General features: G+C 49.4%; 1 protein-coding gene across 2 annotated transcripts in view; it reads right to left on the bottom strand.

Annotated features, from left to right (window-relative positions):
• Window positions 1-13,044, bottom strand: part of Fxyd6 (FXYD domain containing ion transport regulator 6) — a 38,471-nt gene extending 25,427 nt beyond the window's left edge. Inside the window, exon 1 of one of the 2 annotated variants that reach the window (XM_045145323.1) lies at window positions 12,916-13,044. The gene's annotated coding sequence lies outside the window, so the exon portion shown is untranslated. The remainder of the gene's footprint in view (window positions 1-12,915) is intronic. The other variant, XM_004667407.2, reaches the window with a different exon arrangement.
• Between the last annotated feature and the right edge of the window lie 3,849 nt (window positions 13,045-16,893).

Below are 16,893 nucleotides of genomic sequence, written 5' to 3'. Positions count from 1 at the left end.
TAAAAATAAAACTTTAAAAAAAAGAAAGAAATTAACCAAGAAAATGAAAACTTATACAATGACTATTTAAAAATATTTCTCAACTAAATAAAAGACATAAATGAATGGAAAGGCATCCTATGTTCATGGATTGGAAGGCTTAACATTGTGAAGATGTCAGGTATCCCAACTGATCTATAGATTCACCACAATTCTCACCAAAATTGAAAGTACCTTTATTGTATCTTAGGATTTATACAAAATCTCAAGGGACCTGAAAAAGCCAAAACAATACTAAAAAACAGCAAAAACCTTGAAGACTCACACTGTGTGATTTTATACCTTACTACAAAATCACAATAATCTAAATATGATACTATCACAAAGACTGCTAAAATATACAGACTATATTGCAGAAATAAATCTTCACATACATAGTCAAATGAGTTTTTAAAGTGGGCTACCCAGTCAGGGAAAGGGTCATCAATGAATGGTGCTGTAGGAACACATCCACACACAATAATAAAATTTGGTCCCTCGCTAACACTATATGGAAAGTTAACTCAAAAGAGGTAAGTATAAGAAGTATAAGACTTAAACTTTAATAACAACAACAACAACAACAAAATAGAGCAGGTACTGAAGAGATGGCTTAGCAGTTAAGGCATTTACCTGCAAAGCCAAAGGACCCATGTTTGATTCTCCAGAACCCACATAAGCCAGATGCACAAAGGGGTGCATGTGTCCAGAGTTTGTTTGCAGCAGCTGAAGACTCTGACATGCCCATTCTCTCTCCCTCTCTCTCTACCTCTCTCTCTCTCTCTCTCTCTTCCATCGTCCTCCCTCTCTCTCTCAAATAAATACATAACAATAGAAAAAAATTAGTAAAAAAAATAGAGCAAAGCTTCACAACACTGGAACTGGCAATGATTTCTTAAATGTGATACCAAAGGTATGCACAACAAAAGGAAAAAGTGGCATTTATGAAAATGCAAAAATTTTTATGTATTAACAGCACAGAAATCCAACCCACAGACTGGGTATGGACATTGGCAAATCAGAATCAACAACAAATAAACAATCCAATTCTAAACTGAGAAAGTACTTGAAAACATTCCTCCAAAAGCAAAAAACAAACAAGACACCCCCCCCACACACACACACACATACACACTCCCCAGTACCACTAACAATCAGGGAAATGTCTCACCTGTTAGAATGACTAGAATGTGGAGAAATTGGAACTGTTGTCTACCATTATTAGGAATGTTAAAAACAGTATAGTTACTATAGAAAATAATATGATTATAGTATGATTATTCCTCAAGTTTTTTGTTTTTTGGTTTTTTGTTTTGTTTTGTTTTGAGGTAGGGTCTCGCTCTAGCCCAGGCTAGACCTGGAATTCACTCTGTAGTCTCAGGGTGGCCTCAAACTCATGGAGATTCTCCTACCTCTGCCTCCCACATGCTGGGATTAAAGGCGTGCACCACCACACCTTTGGAGATACTTTTTTAAAACATAAAATTACCATATAGTTCAGAGATCATATTTTTTAAAATATTTTTATTGATTTACGAGACAGAAAAAAATGGGCATGAGAAGGCTGCTTTCTGCTGCAAATTAACTTCAGACTCATGTGCCACTTTGTGCGTCTGAATTTACATGGGTACTGGGGAGTTAAACCTGGGCCAGTAGGCTTGGTAAGCAAGTGCCTTTAACCCCTGAGGTATTTATCTCCCCAACCCAGTCCTTTTTTTTTTTTTTTTTTTTTTTTTTTTGGTTTTTCGAGGTAGGGTCTCCCTTTAGCCCAGGCTGGCCTGGAATTCACTATGTAGTCTCAGGGTGGCCTCAAACTCACAGCAATCCTCCGCCACTCAAGTGCTGGGATTAAAGGCTTGTACCACCACTCCTGGCTCTATTTCTTTTTTTTTTTTATTACTCTTTTATTTGTTTGTAAGGAGAGAGAGAAAAAGAGAGAAGGAGGGAGGGAGGGAGAGAGAGAGAGAGAGAAAATGGGACAGAGCCTCTAGTCACGTAAAATGAACTCCAGATGCACGTGCCATTTTGTACATCTCGCTTTACATGGGTACTGGGGAATCGAACCCAGGTCATTAGGTTTTGCAGAAAAGCACCTGAACCACTGGGCCATCTCTCCAGCCCCCAATCCTATATCTTGATCTATGCTCAAAAGAATCAAAACAAGGCCTGGAGAGCTATTTGCGCTCACATTCACAGCAGCAGTGTTGACAGCAGCTGAAACACAAAAGCACCCCCAGGCCCCCACAGGCTGAAAGAAGTCTTACCCAGGTAATCAGCGAACAGCCAGAGTAGGAAAAATTCAAAATATAGCTTCCAGAACCTTGCTATGCATTATGCTTTCTTTTAACGATTTTTTCACATTCTTCCCCCCTTGGTTCTGCTTACGTGACAGACCTGGAGGCTCTCAGGAGGAAGGAGGCCTGAGGGCCCACTGCACGTTGCTGGACTCCAGCTATGCCCATTCTTTTCCCCACCCCTTCAGCACCAATACAGCCTGCTCATGTTCCTCCTCCAGGCCTCAGCCTGCCTCCCAGCAGCTACTGCCCAGAGCCCTGCTATCCACTGTCCAGCAGAGGGCCAGGGGGCTTGTGCTGGGAGCTAGACTGTGTCCCTGACAAGGCTGTCAGGGATCCTGTCCACTGGATCTCAGCTTACAACAGACAGCTCAACCTTCCACAAGTGGGCCACAGAACAGCTGATAGCCTTATTTCCAGGAAGGCTAGAATGTTAGGCTGGAGCAAAAGTTCTGCTCCCCACAACCCTTTCTCAGAGATGGTCTTAAACACCACCACATCCTTCCTGTAAAAGAGGAATACTCTAAGTCATTCACATCTTAGCCTGCGTTACTGAAGCAGCTCGCTTTCCATAGGGCTGAGATGTGCCTGCGTGCACATGGAGAACTGTGTGGAGTCCTTCTGGAACAAACTGTGATTTGAGAAAGAATGGTACCTTATCCTCCAGAACCTTGGTCACCTTACTGTGTACCACGCACCTTGCGCATGAGCAAGGGGACTGCACTGAGCTGAAGAGCCTGGCTGACAGCAACAGTCTAGCTGTGTCTCCAGGCTCGCCGTCCTCCCCAGCTCCACTCTGGCTCTGTGGCCAAATTGGAGCTGTCCTGCATGTACCATCTCTCCAGAAAGGTCCTCCTCGTAGTCCGTGTCTCTCTGGGGAAGGACAGCTGCTTGCCTTGTTCTGCAGTGATTACCCCCAGTTTCAGCTTCTTCCCACTGCTCCGTTCTAGACTTTGAGGCCTGCATGACCAACCTTTCTGAAGTGCTGTCTGGTGGCTTCCCTCCTGCATCAGTGACTTTCTGATTACACTGACAAGACACTCAGCAAAAGCTAATGAAGGATTTGTTTCGGCTCATGTTGAGGCAACTGGTTCCGTGGTATCCTCAGTGCTCAACTTGCTTTCTCCTTTCCATTCAGCCCCGGCCTCCAGCCCATGGAATGGTGCTGCCCATATCCAGAATGGGTTGTTCCCATCCCAGTTAAGCCTCTCCGGAAACACCTTTACAGACACACCCAGACGTGTCTCTCTGGTGATTCTAAATCCCATCAAGTTGACCATCACATTTTCCATACTCAAAAACACTCCATTGTGTCCATTTTATTTATTTGTTAAGAAAATTCAAACTTTTTTTTCCCAGTATCTAAAACCCTCTACATGTTTATGTTTTCTACCTGCATAGTACTTCCTCCCATTACTTTCAGCTAAAATGGTCTACTTCCCACCTTCTACCCTTAGGTTTATCTATCCCTGCACCATTGCATAATCTGTTCCCTCTACTTAGGACGTCGTTCCTTTCCTTGTTGAGTCCAGTTCTCAACCATCGCAGTAGCTTAGGATCACATGGAGAGCTTTAAAAACAAGCTCTCCATGTGATCCTAAGCTGGGTGTGGTGGCGTACACTTTTAATCCAAGCACTCGGGAGGCAGAGGTAGGAGGATCGCCGTGAGTTCGAGGCCACCCTGAGACTATATAGTGAATTCCAGGTCAGCCTGGGCTAGAGTGAAACCCTACCTTGAAAAACCAAAAGTAAATAAACAATAATAATAACAATAAACTTAAAAATAAATAAAGATGCTGGGGAATTTAAGCCTCATTAAATTCCCAACTCCAGGGTGTGGCCAAGACATTGGTGGTTGTTAAGGATCGCTTCACCAATTCTAACGTGCAGCTGAGGTTGGGAAATGCTCTTTGCTTAACCTGGAAACAGCCCTATTGACCCTGCTCTGGACCACTTGCTGCCGCTCTTTTGTGCTAATGGACAAATAAAACATTCTGCTGCATGCCTTCTTTTTGTGTGTTTTGAAATAGTGTCTCTGCATTTAGCCTAGGCTAAGCTAGCCTGGAGAACTCAAGATCGTCTTGCCTCAGTCTCCCAGCTGCCAGGATTACAGGTGTGCCTGCACACCTACTTAGCTCCATGCTCTTGAATAAGAGTTTCATCTGGAAAGTCTCAGTGTCACCCCAGGCCTGCAAGGTCGAGGATGGTGAGACATCTAGAGAGAGGAGGCTGCCAGGTTGCTATGTCTGCCTCAAGGAGCAGCGGGAGTGCAGCTCCAATCACTGGGACTTTGGGGTATGAAAGGATGGAAACAGTCCTGTCAACAGCAATGATGACCAATCACAGCAACAGTACAGCCCCCCGATATGCCAGGGTGACAATGGCTCTTTATCTCTGGGATCTTTCTTCTGCAAACTTATGCCCCAGTCTAACCATGAAGAAAACATCAGATATACCTCAGGAGAATACCCTATAGTCACATGGCCAGTGTTCCTTACAAGCTGTCACAGGCATCAAAACAAGGAGAGTGTCACAGCTAAGGGAAGCCCAAAGATCAACCACTACTAAGTGCTATGTGTCCCCGGTTAGATCCTGGGACAGAAAGGGGACTCTAGGCAAATGTCAAGTAAATTTCATACGGTGTCAACTTTAGTTAACAATAATGTATCGTAAGTGGTTGGAGAGTTCTAGCAAATATATCACACTAAAGGCAGAAACTGTATGCAAGAGACAATTTTTTTTAATTAAAAAAAATTTTTTTTTTTTTTATTTGAGAGCGACAGACACAGAGAGAAAAACAGATAGAGGGAGAGAGAGAGAATGGGCGCGCCAGGGCTTCCAGCCTCTGCAAACGAACTCCAGACGCGTGTGCCCCCTTGTGCATCTGGCTAACGTGGGACCTGGGGAACCGAGCCTCGAACCAGGGTCCTTAGGCTTCACAGGCAAGCGCTTAACCGCTAAGCCATCTCTCCAGCCCATGCAAGAGACAATATTAAACTGCATGATCTGCCCAAGTTTTCGGTAAATCTGAAATTTAAAAAAAAAAAAAAAAAAAAAAAAGCCAATTTATTTAAAAACAATTTCAGGGCTAGAGAGATAGATCATTGGTTAAGGTGCTTTCCAGCAAAGCCCAAGGCCCCAGATTCAATTCCCTGGAACCCACATAAAGCCAGATGCACAAGGCAGCGCCTGCGTCTGGAATTCATCTGCAGTAGCTGGAGGCCCTGGCACACCCATTCTCTCTCTCTCTCTCTCTCTCTCTCTCTCTCTCTCTCTCTCTTTCGCTCCCTCTCAGGGGGGCTGGAGGCTGTGTTCTCAGGTGACCAAGACCCAAATCCCTTCTGGATGCAGAGGACAGAGTGACAGAGTGACAGAGGTCAAATCCCCGTCCCTCCCCCCCCACAACAATACACTTCTCTCCCTCCCTCCCTCCCTCCCTCCCTCCCTCCCTGCCTCCCTCTCTCTCTCTCTCTCTCTCTCTCTCTCTCTGAGGTAGGGTTTCACTCTAGCCCAGGCTAACCTGGAATTCACTATGTAGTCTCAGGGTGGCCTTGAACTCACAGCAATCCATCTATCTCTGCCTCTGAAGTGCAGGGATCAAAGGCGTGCACCATCACACCCAGCTTAGCACTTCTCATTTTAACACCTGGGCATCTTTACCTTTAACCTAGAGTTCTTTCTGGAGCAGCAAAATTTGGCCAGAGGAAATAAAAAGATAGAGATAAAGACAGAGAGAGAGAGAGAGATCAAAGTAGGAAGAAGAATAAAGCTTCTTTCTTAGAAGAAAAACACATCATAAACCGAGGCACAACTTCTAGAAGTTTCACTGGAAAGATTTCCAGCTGGTCTACCAACAGGGGAATGGGGCCTGGTATCATTTCACTATCATTGCCAACTGTGATGTCTTCATGGTGACAGCCCAGGCATTCCCCATGGCACTGCTATACTCAGCAGGGTGGTATGGCCAACTCACAGGCATTTGAGAAGCTGCCCAATGTGAGTGAGGGACCCATCAGCACAGGGGCCAAAGACCCTGTTTGTCACAAGGCAAATGCACACACTTCCAGAGAGTCTGGGTGACTGGCGGCGTTGCACAGCAGCCTCAGGCTGGGCGGGTGTGACCCTCCCAGTGTGATCCCTCCCCACACACCTGCTGACAGGGGCCATTCACAAGAGGCCAGCAGAGCAGTCCTAGCTGCAGAGACAGAACCCTGGAGGAGCTGCCAGGCCAGGGGCCCAGAAGCCAGTCCCATGCCATCCTACCCACAGGCAGGCCACATGCCAGGGACTCAGCCAGGCTCCCTCTGCTGTCTGCGCACTTCTTTGGAAGCACAGCGCTGGCTTGCCGGGCACCTTGTATCTATGCACTTTCTCTCCCAAGGGTGGGGAACAAAGGAAGATGTCCTAGACCTGGAAATCTACCTGTGTGTGTGTGGTAGGGAGGGGGTGACGCTATCTCTGTATGTCTGTTCCAGAAAACACACTGTCCTTGTTCCTCTCATTTTACACATTCATTGCCCTATTCCCACAGTGACAAGGCTCACAACCACTTCAAGTATTGCCTTTGCCCACATGTGCCTGTGTGTGTGTGTGTGTGCGCTATGAATGTCTTGGTGCCAGAAGCACATGCCAGGCATTCTGGATCCCCAGCAACCAAGCAGCTGCTCTATAAATGGAATTAATTAATTAACTGATATTTCAGCACCATTGTCTTTTTTAAGTTATAATCCAATATAAGCTCAGAACACCTGAGGATCTCAATGGCATATTGTAGGCACTTAAGGTATTTTGACTCATTGCAGTGCAGTAACCCCAACCCCAGCCCTTCGCCTTCTCATCTCTTCAGTCTGGGTCTCCTCAAAGCCCCAAATGGGACAATAAACTGGCTTCCCTCAGTTGACTTCAGTCTTTCAAGCACCTCCCAGACTCACAGACAATGGAGGCATTCTGAGACCAGCCTTGGGAAGAAAGAGTGGACCTCCTCCAGCATAGGCTACAGCGGGGGAGGGGTGGCAAGAATTCAGCACTTCCCAGTAAGCAAGGACCTCCCATATGTCACATGTGTTCAACGGACAGGGACTCACCGGGCGTTCCCCATGTGACCATGCCCTTGACGACAAATGGGGTGGAGGGAGGTATGTGGTAAGCAGAAAAAACCCAGGCACAAGTGGGCCTATCGGGCTACAGAGGTGCACAGCAGGTGTATTGACAGGAAAGTAGAAAGAGCTACTTAGCAGAATGAGTCCTTGGGAGGAGCCTTGAAAGACAGTATGACAGCCATGATGTCACTCTAAAAATAAGGACGTAGAGTTATCATCAACAATGTCTCACCGCAGGTGATATCTATGAAATGTTTACTACACGTGCTTATCAGGTACCACACTGACTGACACTTTCCAGAGCTCAGCACACTCAAGCTCCACATTCACTGGATACTCATGGCAATGGAGGCTTGGAAAAGCCATGGAAACCAGACGGCTTCCACCCTCCGCCCCAGGTGGGAGCGGAACACATTCCTGCAGAACCCAAGCAGAGGGCGGAAGAGGGTGCGGGATGAGCGTTTGGAAGAGGTGCAGAGAGGGGGCTGCAGCCAGACCAGGGAGAGCCTAGAGGTCAGAGCTAAGCACCCATCCTTGCTGAGGGATGGAGCCCTGCATGCAAGCTTTGACAAAACGGAACCTGAACTCCAGGAGCCACAGACAAGTAGATCAGGCTGGGAGTGAAGAGACTATCACGGGGGTCAGGTGAGAGACTACAACTGGCCGAGGTGAGAAGGTGTGTGGGAACGTGCCAGCGCCTGCCTATGCGTCAGAGACGGAAGGTTATGTATGTGTGGGGAAGGGAGTGTATGCGCAAGTGTGAATGCACTTGGGAATATGGGTAGGGAACCCACCCTACTGTGGAGGAAGAGTTTGGGGTCTTCCTAATGGGAGACAGAGCATTTATTTAAAGGTGGAGTGAAGTCAGCTGGGAGGTCCTCAAACCTATAATCCCAACACTGTGAGGTGGAAGCCAGCCTGGACTACAGAGTGAGTTCCAGGTCAGCCTGGGTCCGACTGCCTTCAAAATAAATAAACAAATAGTAGATAAGATGAATGAGTGACCTTGAGGCCTTGGCCTGTGATCTCTCAGCCCAGGCCTGGCTTTGCTCGCTAGCTGTGTGGGGCACTATCATTCCAAGTAGACACACCCTTTCTGCTCTCTGGCTCTTGCCACCCAACTCAGGCGTTCCGAGCTGGGCAGAGGCATTCCCACCGTCCCCGCATGGTCTCTGGGGCCCCAGCTCTCTTCCTTCTTCTTTTTTTTTTTAAATATTTTTTGTTCATTTTTATTTATTTATTTGAGAGCAACAGACATGGGGAGAAAGACAGATAGAGGGAGAAAGAATGGGTGCGCCAGGGCTTCCAGCCACTGCAAACGAACTCCAGACGCATGCGCCCCCTTGTGCATCTGGCTAACATGGGACCTGGGGAACCGAGCCTCGAACTGGGGTCCTTAGGCTTCACAGGCAAGCGCTTAACCGCTAAGCCATCTCTCCAGCCCTCTTCCTTCTTATTTTCCAGGTCAAGGCCTCCCTCCACAATTTCAGGACAGAGAAAGTGTTGCTAGATGGGTTCCAAGCTTTTGTCTCAGCCAGAGATGTCCTGCTTCTTGTCAGGGACAGACAGCTAGCATGGTGCTACAAACTCCCCAGCTGGCCAAAGCCTCCCCTGGCCTGGTCCTCTGCAGAGATCACCCTTTAAAGATTCCACCCAGCCCTGTGTTGGGACAGATGACCCTTACTTACCTAGGAGAGTTGCCTCAGACCATGAGAAGCAAATCTAGCCTCAGCCTCTCAGATACTACCTGCCCCATGGTGAAAGGGGAGTTTTCTCCAAGCAGAGTGTAGTCCTCTTCCCACTCGACTCAGCCTCACCCTTGCATTGTAAAATAAGGAGAATGTGGGCCAGAGAAATGGCTCAGCGGTTAGGCACTGGCCTGCAAAGCCTAACCACCCAGGTTTGATTCTCCAGGACCCACATAAAGCCAGATGCCTAAAGTGGCACATGTGTCTGGAGTTCATTTGCAGTGGCTGGAGGTCCTGGCATGCCCATTCTGTGTGTGTGTGTCTCTCTCTGCTTGAAAATAAATAAATAAATAATATTTTTAAGAAAAATAATGAGAGGGACTGGAAAGATGGCTTAGCTATTAAAGTGTTTGCTTGCAAAGCCAAAGGATCCCGGTTCGTTTCTCCAGGACCCATGTAAGCCAGATGCACAAGGGGACGCACGCATCTGGAGTTCATTTGCAGGGGCTGGAGGCCCTGGCACACCCATTCTCTCCCTTTCTATTTCTCTCTCTCTCTCTCCCCCTGCCTCTTTCTTGCCATCAAATAAATAAATAAAGTATATTTTTAAAAAATAATGAGAACACTTTGCTACCTGCAGAGAAAAGCGATCTCTTTCAAGGCTATATAATGCGCACACATTTACGCTAAGAGATCATGACTAAGCCCCCTGTGGACAAATGCAGGAAGAGACGTCTAAGATCTGGGAGCCCTTGGGTAACCTGAGCAGTTACGAGCACAGCTTCAGATGCACCAAGAGGCCAATGTGCATCCAGAAGGTTATCTGTGGAATGATGTGGAATGAATTTAACACAGAGCATTTGCCCTTGGGAAACTCAGTACTCAGGGGCAGAGCTGAGGGCTAGAAAACAGTTCTTTGAGCCCCAGCTCTGTCTCCTGGGGGCTGAGTCTTTCCAGGGCAAGGGTTGATGAGTGATTTGCTAGATGGTGAGTCCTAGGGGCTTCCCAGCACTGTCTATATCCAGATGGCAGACAACCATATCCAACAGTAAGGGGGGGGGTATGTGTTATGGTTTATTGGGGGATGGTCGAGGTGGGCTGTTTCCTTAAGGCTCTGGAAGAGTTTCTAGAGTCCAGGAAGCTGTTCCTCCTCTCCCTCTGCCAGTCTCACTCCATGAAAACACAATGGCACAGATGCCCGATCACCCACACCGACAAGGAGAACCTCTCTTTGAAGGGGCATTCAATTTCCATTGATGGATTGATGGTTACACAGAAAAAAAAGGCGAAAGGCTCAGGATAGGCAGTATGGGGTCCAAAATTCTGCCTGAGAAGTCAGGCCTGTGCTGTCTAACACCAGCCGTGAGCTCTGGGATCCTGTTTCACCAGTTTCGTCCTGACTGGAAGTCCCCTCAGACTCCTGCAGCTCTGACGTCAGTCACTGTGTGTCCCTCCTCATGTTCCCAGCACTTAACACAGAGTAAGTGCGTGAGACAATTCACTGAATGGCTGAAAGAAACTGATTCTTCATCATTCCAAAGATCAAATGGAATGAATGTGGTGGTTCTTGCCACTTGAGGACCATAGATGTGCCCTGGCAATCTAGGGATGCTTTGCAAAGCCGCTTCCTCTCCTAAATGCACAGCTAGGCATGGAAGAGCCAAGCAGGAAATCTTGGCTGGGAGAGGAGGCCCCTGAACCCCCTACAGGAGCTCTGTTGTGCGCCTCCTCTCCTGCCTTCTAACTTCCCTATCCTCTCTGCTTTTTTCCTGCTAGCTTGTGTCCTTCAGCGCCAAAACAGTTGTGGGCCGGGCCTCCTGTAGTCAGGGAGGCCTGCAGGTCAGGGCAGGGAGAACGCAGTATGGAGAGATTTAAATTTTGGTTGCGCCCAGCCTCTTGAGTTTGACACCTAGAGGCCCCTTTGCTGAACGGACCTCGAAGACTTTTCCTCCACCCTTTCCTATGGGATCCCCAGGCGATGTCAGAGTTTCCATTCAGGGCTTTCGCTCTACCTCTTGCTTTCCACAGCCAAGAAGGAAACTGCCCTCTCTGCCTTGCCTAATACGTGTGTGCGTGTGTGTGTGTGTGATGGCAAAGCAATGGTACATGTTACTATTGGAATATGTGTTTGTACACCTCGTGGGATGGGTAGTGAAGCATTGTGAGTGGCATGCGTGAGGTACACTTGGTATGCATGTGATGTGGTGTACACGTAATAGACTTGGTTTGTGCATGTGTATGGCATGGTGTACAGGTAGTATTCTTGGTTGCATGGGGTGTGGTACACATGTGGTACATTTGCTGTATATGTTGTACAGAATGCATGTGATATGTGTACATGGTATATTTGATGTGTGTGGTGTGGTATATATGTGGTGTATATATGGTGTATTTGACATATATGTGGGTGGTGTGTATATAGTACATTTGGTGTGTACACAGTATAAACACGGTATGATATTCTGTGTGGACTATGTATTAGGGTGTGTTAATGGACCATGTGGTGTGGAGTATTTGTGAGGGTGTGGCGTGTATACATGTGTGCTATGATGTGTAATATGTGTGAGGGGGATGGGACTGGCAAAGGGCCACCGCAGTTTGAAGTGGGATCAGCTATCCAAGGTCTCCCCTCTCAGAGGCCAAGGGTAACCGGTATCTAGGCAACCATACTGGGGGGAGGGGAGGCGATCCGAGGTGAGGAATGGGCAGGAAAAGGAGGGAGGCTGAGAATTGGAGGGGTTTCCATGGCAACTGTGAGGCAGGTCACGTGCAGAAGGCCAAGTTGCAAAACACACACACACACACACACACACATCGACAATATGAGGGCGCAGAGCCCCCAGAGTGGAGTCCTTTCACAGACAGCCTGGAAAACCCTCTGGCCCATCTACAGAGCTGGAAATCCGGGTGCAACCAGAGCTCGAGGCCAGGCAGACAAAGGAAGTGGAGACAGAGGCCACATGGGCAGTGTGACGCCACCAGCAACACAACCCCTGGGGTCTGGGGTCTGGCGAGGGCCGGGGCAGGTTGGGGTTCCGGCCAGACTGCTCCACCACTTGTAGGAGCCTGAGCCAGTGGTCTGGGACACCCAGGCTGCTCAGCCAACTCGAGGGAAAGCCAGGTCGACAGAGCGGGAGGGGGGCTCGGCCAGGGCCAGCCTCCTGGGGAAAGGTGGGGATGGGAGACCAGGGACCCTGGAAAGAAAACAGCATTGAACAGACCAGGAGAATAAAGCGATGTGGACATATCCATGAATCCCCTTGCCCTGGAACCCCAAAATCTTCCTTACTGCCCCCTCTTTGCACACTCCCCAGCCAACGCCCCCACCCCACAAGCACCAAGCCAGCAAGTTCCATTTTGTGTGCTCCCGTGTCCGCACTCATCCAGCACACTCCCGGCTCCTCGTTTGCACGCAGTCACCCTCCGTCTCTGTGACAAAGGGAAACTCCCCTGAACAAGGGTGGGAGCAGCCTTCGCCCCTTCTGTAGCCCCAATTCCAAGATCGGCTTATCCTCAAGAGCGTGTCCCACCCACCAGCATCCCCTCCAGCACCACGGCCTGCGGCCCCCTTTCGGGGACTGCTGACCTTTCGGGATCCCACCTCCTTGTTTACGTCCCCAAAGCCATTTCCCTCCTGCATAGGCGGGGTCCCCGGGTGCCACTGCCCGGGGAAGATGGCATACACACACACACACACACACAGACACACACACTGAAACAAACAAGACCGGGCTCCGGCGCTCGGGAAGGGTCCCCAGCAGAGCCCCTTTATTCAGGAAAGAAGGCTCCAACTTGGCCCGCCTCCCGGTGGCTCACCTGCACAGCGGGTCCCCTCCGAGCGGATCCCAGGAGGACGTGCCGAGTCCCGAGGAGCCGGGGAGTGGCACGCGGGGGGTGGGGGAGGGCAGGGCGGTGGGCGCGGCTTGCGCGCTTTCCCGCCTCTCCGCTGCTCGGCGCCGGGCTGGCTGGAGCGCGCGGGCTGGGGGGCGCGCTCGGGGCTGGGCTCCCTCCGGGGGGGGCTTCCGGTGGTTGCTGGGTAGAGTGCCCGCGCAGACCCCTCTGCCCGCGCCCACCTCCCTGCCAGTCAGGCTGGAAGAAGCAACAGGAGGCGTGCCCGCAGAGGAAGTCGCGCGCGCCGCCGGAGAGGGTTTGCCATCAGCTGTTGCTTTTCGCTTTTCCTCTGGTGAGGACGGGAAGGAAGCCAGACCAGAGCCACGGTGGTGCTGGTGTCTTTGCAAAACAGTCAACTCAGGGGGACAGAAACAGGGGAAAAAATAAAACAACCAGCGGCAACCCACGTTCGCTGGGTGCGTTGGTAATTAGCGTGAATGGAGTGTCGCGGGCTCCCGAGCCAGCGCTGGTTGCTTGTAGCTGTCATTTTCTAGTAGAGCCAGGTGGGGCTGTATATAGGGATGGGCCCCTCACCTGAATCTCAGCTTTACTGCCCAGGACCCCCACCCCTTACAATGTCCCCCCTTAGCCCAGCCCCCAAGAGGCAAATGACAACAGTACGTCAAGATTATGTCCTAGGTCTGCAACTTTACCTGTGACATGACCTTGAACACTCAAGTCTGGAGTCCCCCACTCACCTGGTTTCGAAAAGGGAAAGGAGAAGGCTACACGCACGGGACACTAACTCCCATTTCTTACCTGACTGGCTATACTGGGGCAACTTGCAGGAAGGTAACAGAGGCCAGGCACTGACAGAGACCCAGGGCCTGCCTGCTGTCCTCTGTAACCAGGAAACCTAGATGTGAAAGAGGCTGGCCCGTGTCAGTCGAAGACTAGGTCCAGCCACAGAAATGTCTAAACAACCCCTGAACCCTGTAGAGAGAACCAGGGCCCTGCCCCCTGCACCCCTAGCCCAGGATCTGTTTCCCAACTCTATGATATAAAGACAGGGGGTGGGATCATCCTGAATTTCCTTCAGCTCTGGCCTTAGATGACTGAATTATTATTATTATTATTATTTGTGTATTTATTTGTAAGGAGAGAGAGAGAGAAGAGACACACAGAGAGAATGGGCATGCCAGGGTCTCTAGCCACTGCAAATGAACTCCAGATGCATGTGCCCCTTGTACATCTGGCTGTGGGTTCTGGGGAATTAAACCTGGGTCCTTTGGCTTCACAGTCAAACACCTTAACCACCAAGCTATTTCTCCAGCCCTGAATTATTTTAGCAATGGCCAGGCCTTAAAATTCCATGGCAGGAAATAGAAATGAATTTTAAAAGGAGCCAGTAGAGAAACCATAAATGGTTGCTGAGAAAGAACTGGGTTACATTGCTTAGAGAGAGTATGAGGAAGACAGCTTGATCTTTTGATCTCTAGACCTTGGGCTGAAAGGATTCCACTGTGTTCCAGTCCCAAAGTCGCTTGCATTTCTTTAACAACAGAAGCCCTAGCCCAAATCTTGCAGATCCACATGGCTATAGATAGCTGCTTAATCCTCTATCTTTTCTTCTGTAACCTGAGGACTTGGTTACAATTGTCCAACTCCCTTTTCATTTGCCCTGGGCCAGACAGGAAAAACCACACCATTGGCTACGCCTGTGTCCTTGGGCAAGTCGCATCATCCCTCCCTCAAGATGCCCTTGACTCCTGATGTTTGGCCATGTTTCCGTGGCTTTTTGGAGTCACAACTGCTGAGCAAGTGCCAGGTTCAGGCTTTGCAAGCCTATTTGGGAAAGGACAGGCCAATGGGTCAGAACTCCAAAGCTGAACCACCTGTTGGTTCGGCCCCTTTCCTGCCAGAGAATTCCAGAGTGTTTGGCCAAGTTTCTTCCCAGGACTCTGAATGATGCTGCTGAGAGCCCTGGCAGCGGAGGGCTAGCAGGAGCCAAAGCGGGCTTGCTTCTCAAGTAGCACTTCTTCCTGTTTACGGAGGGGTGCGTTATAAAGCAGCACAGGCTTGCTCTAGGGGGTGCCACATCTCCCTTCTAGGGGAAAGAAACGTATCTGCTCCCTGGAGGCATTGTGGCTATGGGTTACAAGAGGTCTCCAGCTGCTCCACTCTTTCAACACCTTCACTGATGTGAGGAGGCACACTTCCCTAAGCCCTGGGTCATGTCCTGAGGACACAACAGGGGAACAAAAGGCATTGTCCCTTATAGCTGAAGTGTGTACCAAATAGCCCTGAGGGTGTCGCTTTCAGGAAACAAGCTGGTGGGTCAGGGGTGTTAAGTGAAAGAGAGAGGAACTGAGGTGCCCGGCGTGCTGGGAAATGATTCTAACCCTAGAACAGGAGCAATGTGTGCAAAAGCCTTGGGCTTTAGGAGCATAGCGTGAAAGTTTCCTCAGGTGATGGTGAGCACGGAGACAGGCCGAGAGAGGAGGCAGATGCCAGGCCAGGCAGCCAGGCAGGTCCTAGGTAATTCCAGCTTTCACCCGTATAGCAATGGGAAGCTTTCAGAAAACTGTTGTGGAGCTGGAGAGATGGCTCAGCAGTTGAGACAATTGCCTGCAAAGCCCAACAACCCAGGTTTGATTCCCCAATTCCCACATGAAGCCAGATGCGCAAAGTGCTGCAAGCATCTGGAGTTCATTTGCAGCAGTTCGAGGTCCTGGTGTGCCCATTCAGTTTTTCTCTCTTCCAGTCTGTCTGCTTGCAAATAGAAAGAAAGAAAACTGTTGTGAGCAAGAACTGGGAGGGGGAGGAGGCTAGCTCAAGATGCGACCCAGAGTTAGAGATTAGGGAGCTGTGGAAAGGCACAGAGAAATGATTTGAACACCCATGAAGAACTACTCTAGAAATCCAAGAGCAGAGGCGGCAGCAGCTGGGATGGCAATCAGATTAAGAACAGAATTGGGCACTGGGCCAATGGCCTGGTCAGTAAAGTGCCGGATTTCCAGCACCCATGAAAATGCTGGGTGGGCATGGTGGGTAGTGCCCACCTGTAATCTCCCATTACAGGAGCTGGAGACTTCGATCACCTGGAGCAAGCTGGGTGGCCACACTAGCTGGGCAAGCTCTGGGCTTAAGTGGGAGACCCTGCCCCAGTAAATAAAGAGGAGAGTTAGTGTTTGAGGAAGACACACACACACGCACGCGCGCACACACACACACACACGCACACACACACATCTTGCCCCAGGACTGAAGCCATGAGGATAGAGTTAAGCTGGGAAGGACATATGGGCTTGTCAGGGCAACATACCATTGAGAAGATCTCTGGAGTGTGCTAGAAATCAGGTAAACTGTGTGACTCACCCCAGTCCCCGCCCCCATTCTGGATAGCACTTGCCCTGGTCCCATGCGCTGTGACAGAAATAGCTTTTCCACAGTCAATGCCCAGGTCACCCTGCCTAGGACAGGAAGCAAAGGGCCCACAGGGGAAATTAAGGAGGGGTGACATAAAATATCAGATGATGGGCTAGAGAAATGGTTTAGCTGCTAAGGCGCTTGTCTGTGAACCTTATGGACCCAGGTTCGATTCCCTGGTACCCACATAAGCCAGATGCACATGGTGGTGCTTGCATCTGGAATTCATTTGCAGTGGCTAGAGGCCCTGGCATGCCCATTCTCTCTATCTGCCTCTTTCTGTCTCTCTCTCTCTCTCTCTCTCTCTCTCTCTCTCTCTCTCTCAAGTAAATAAATAAAAGTATACTTTAAAAAGCTTTTAAAGGGCCACAGAGATGGCCAAGTGGTTACGGTGTTTGCCTGCGAAGCCAATGGATCCAAGTTTGATTCACCAAGACCCACGTAAGCCAGATGCACTCTGTCCTTTTATGTAGTTTACAGATATTCTGATCCACAGTCAGTTTAGCCACTCACTTAGACGTGACGGTCCCACAG

This window comes from Jaculus jaculus, chromosome 3 (assembly GCF_020740685.1).
Source record: "Jaculus jaculus isolate mJacJac1 chromosome 3, mJacJac1.mat.Y.cur, whole genome shotgun sequence".
In the NCBI taxonomy this organism is placed as follows: Eukaryota; Metazoa; Chordata; class Mammalia; order Rodentia; family Dipodidae; genus Jaculus; species Jaculus jaculus.
Note: the sequence above shows the minus strand (reverse complement) of the source record. Positions and strands in the feature narration are given on the sequence as shown.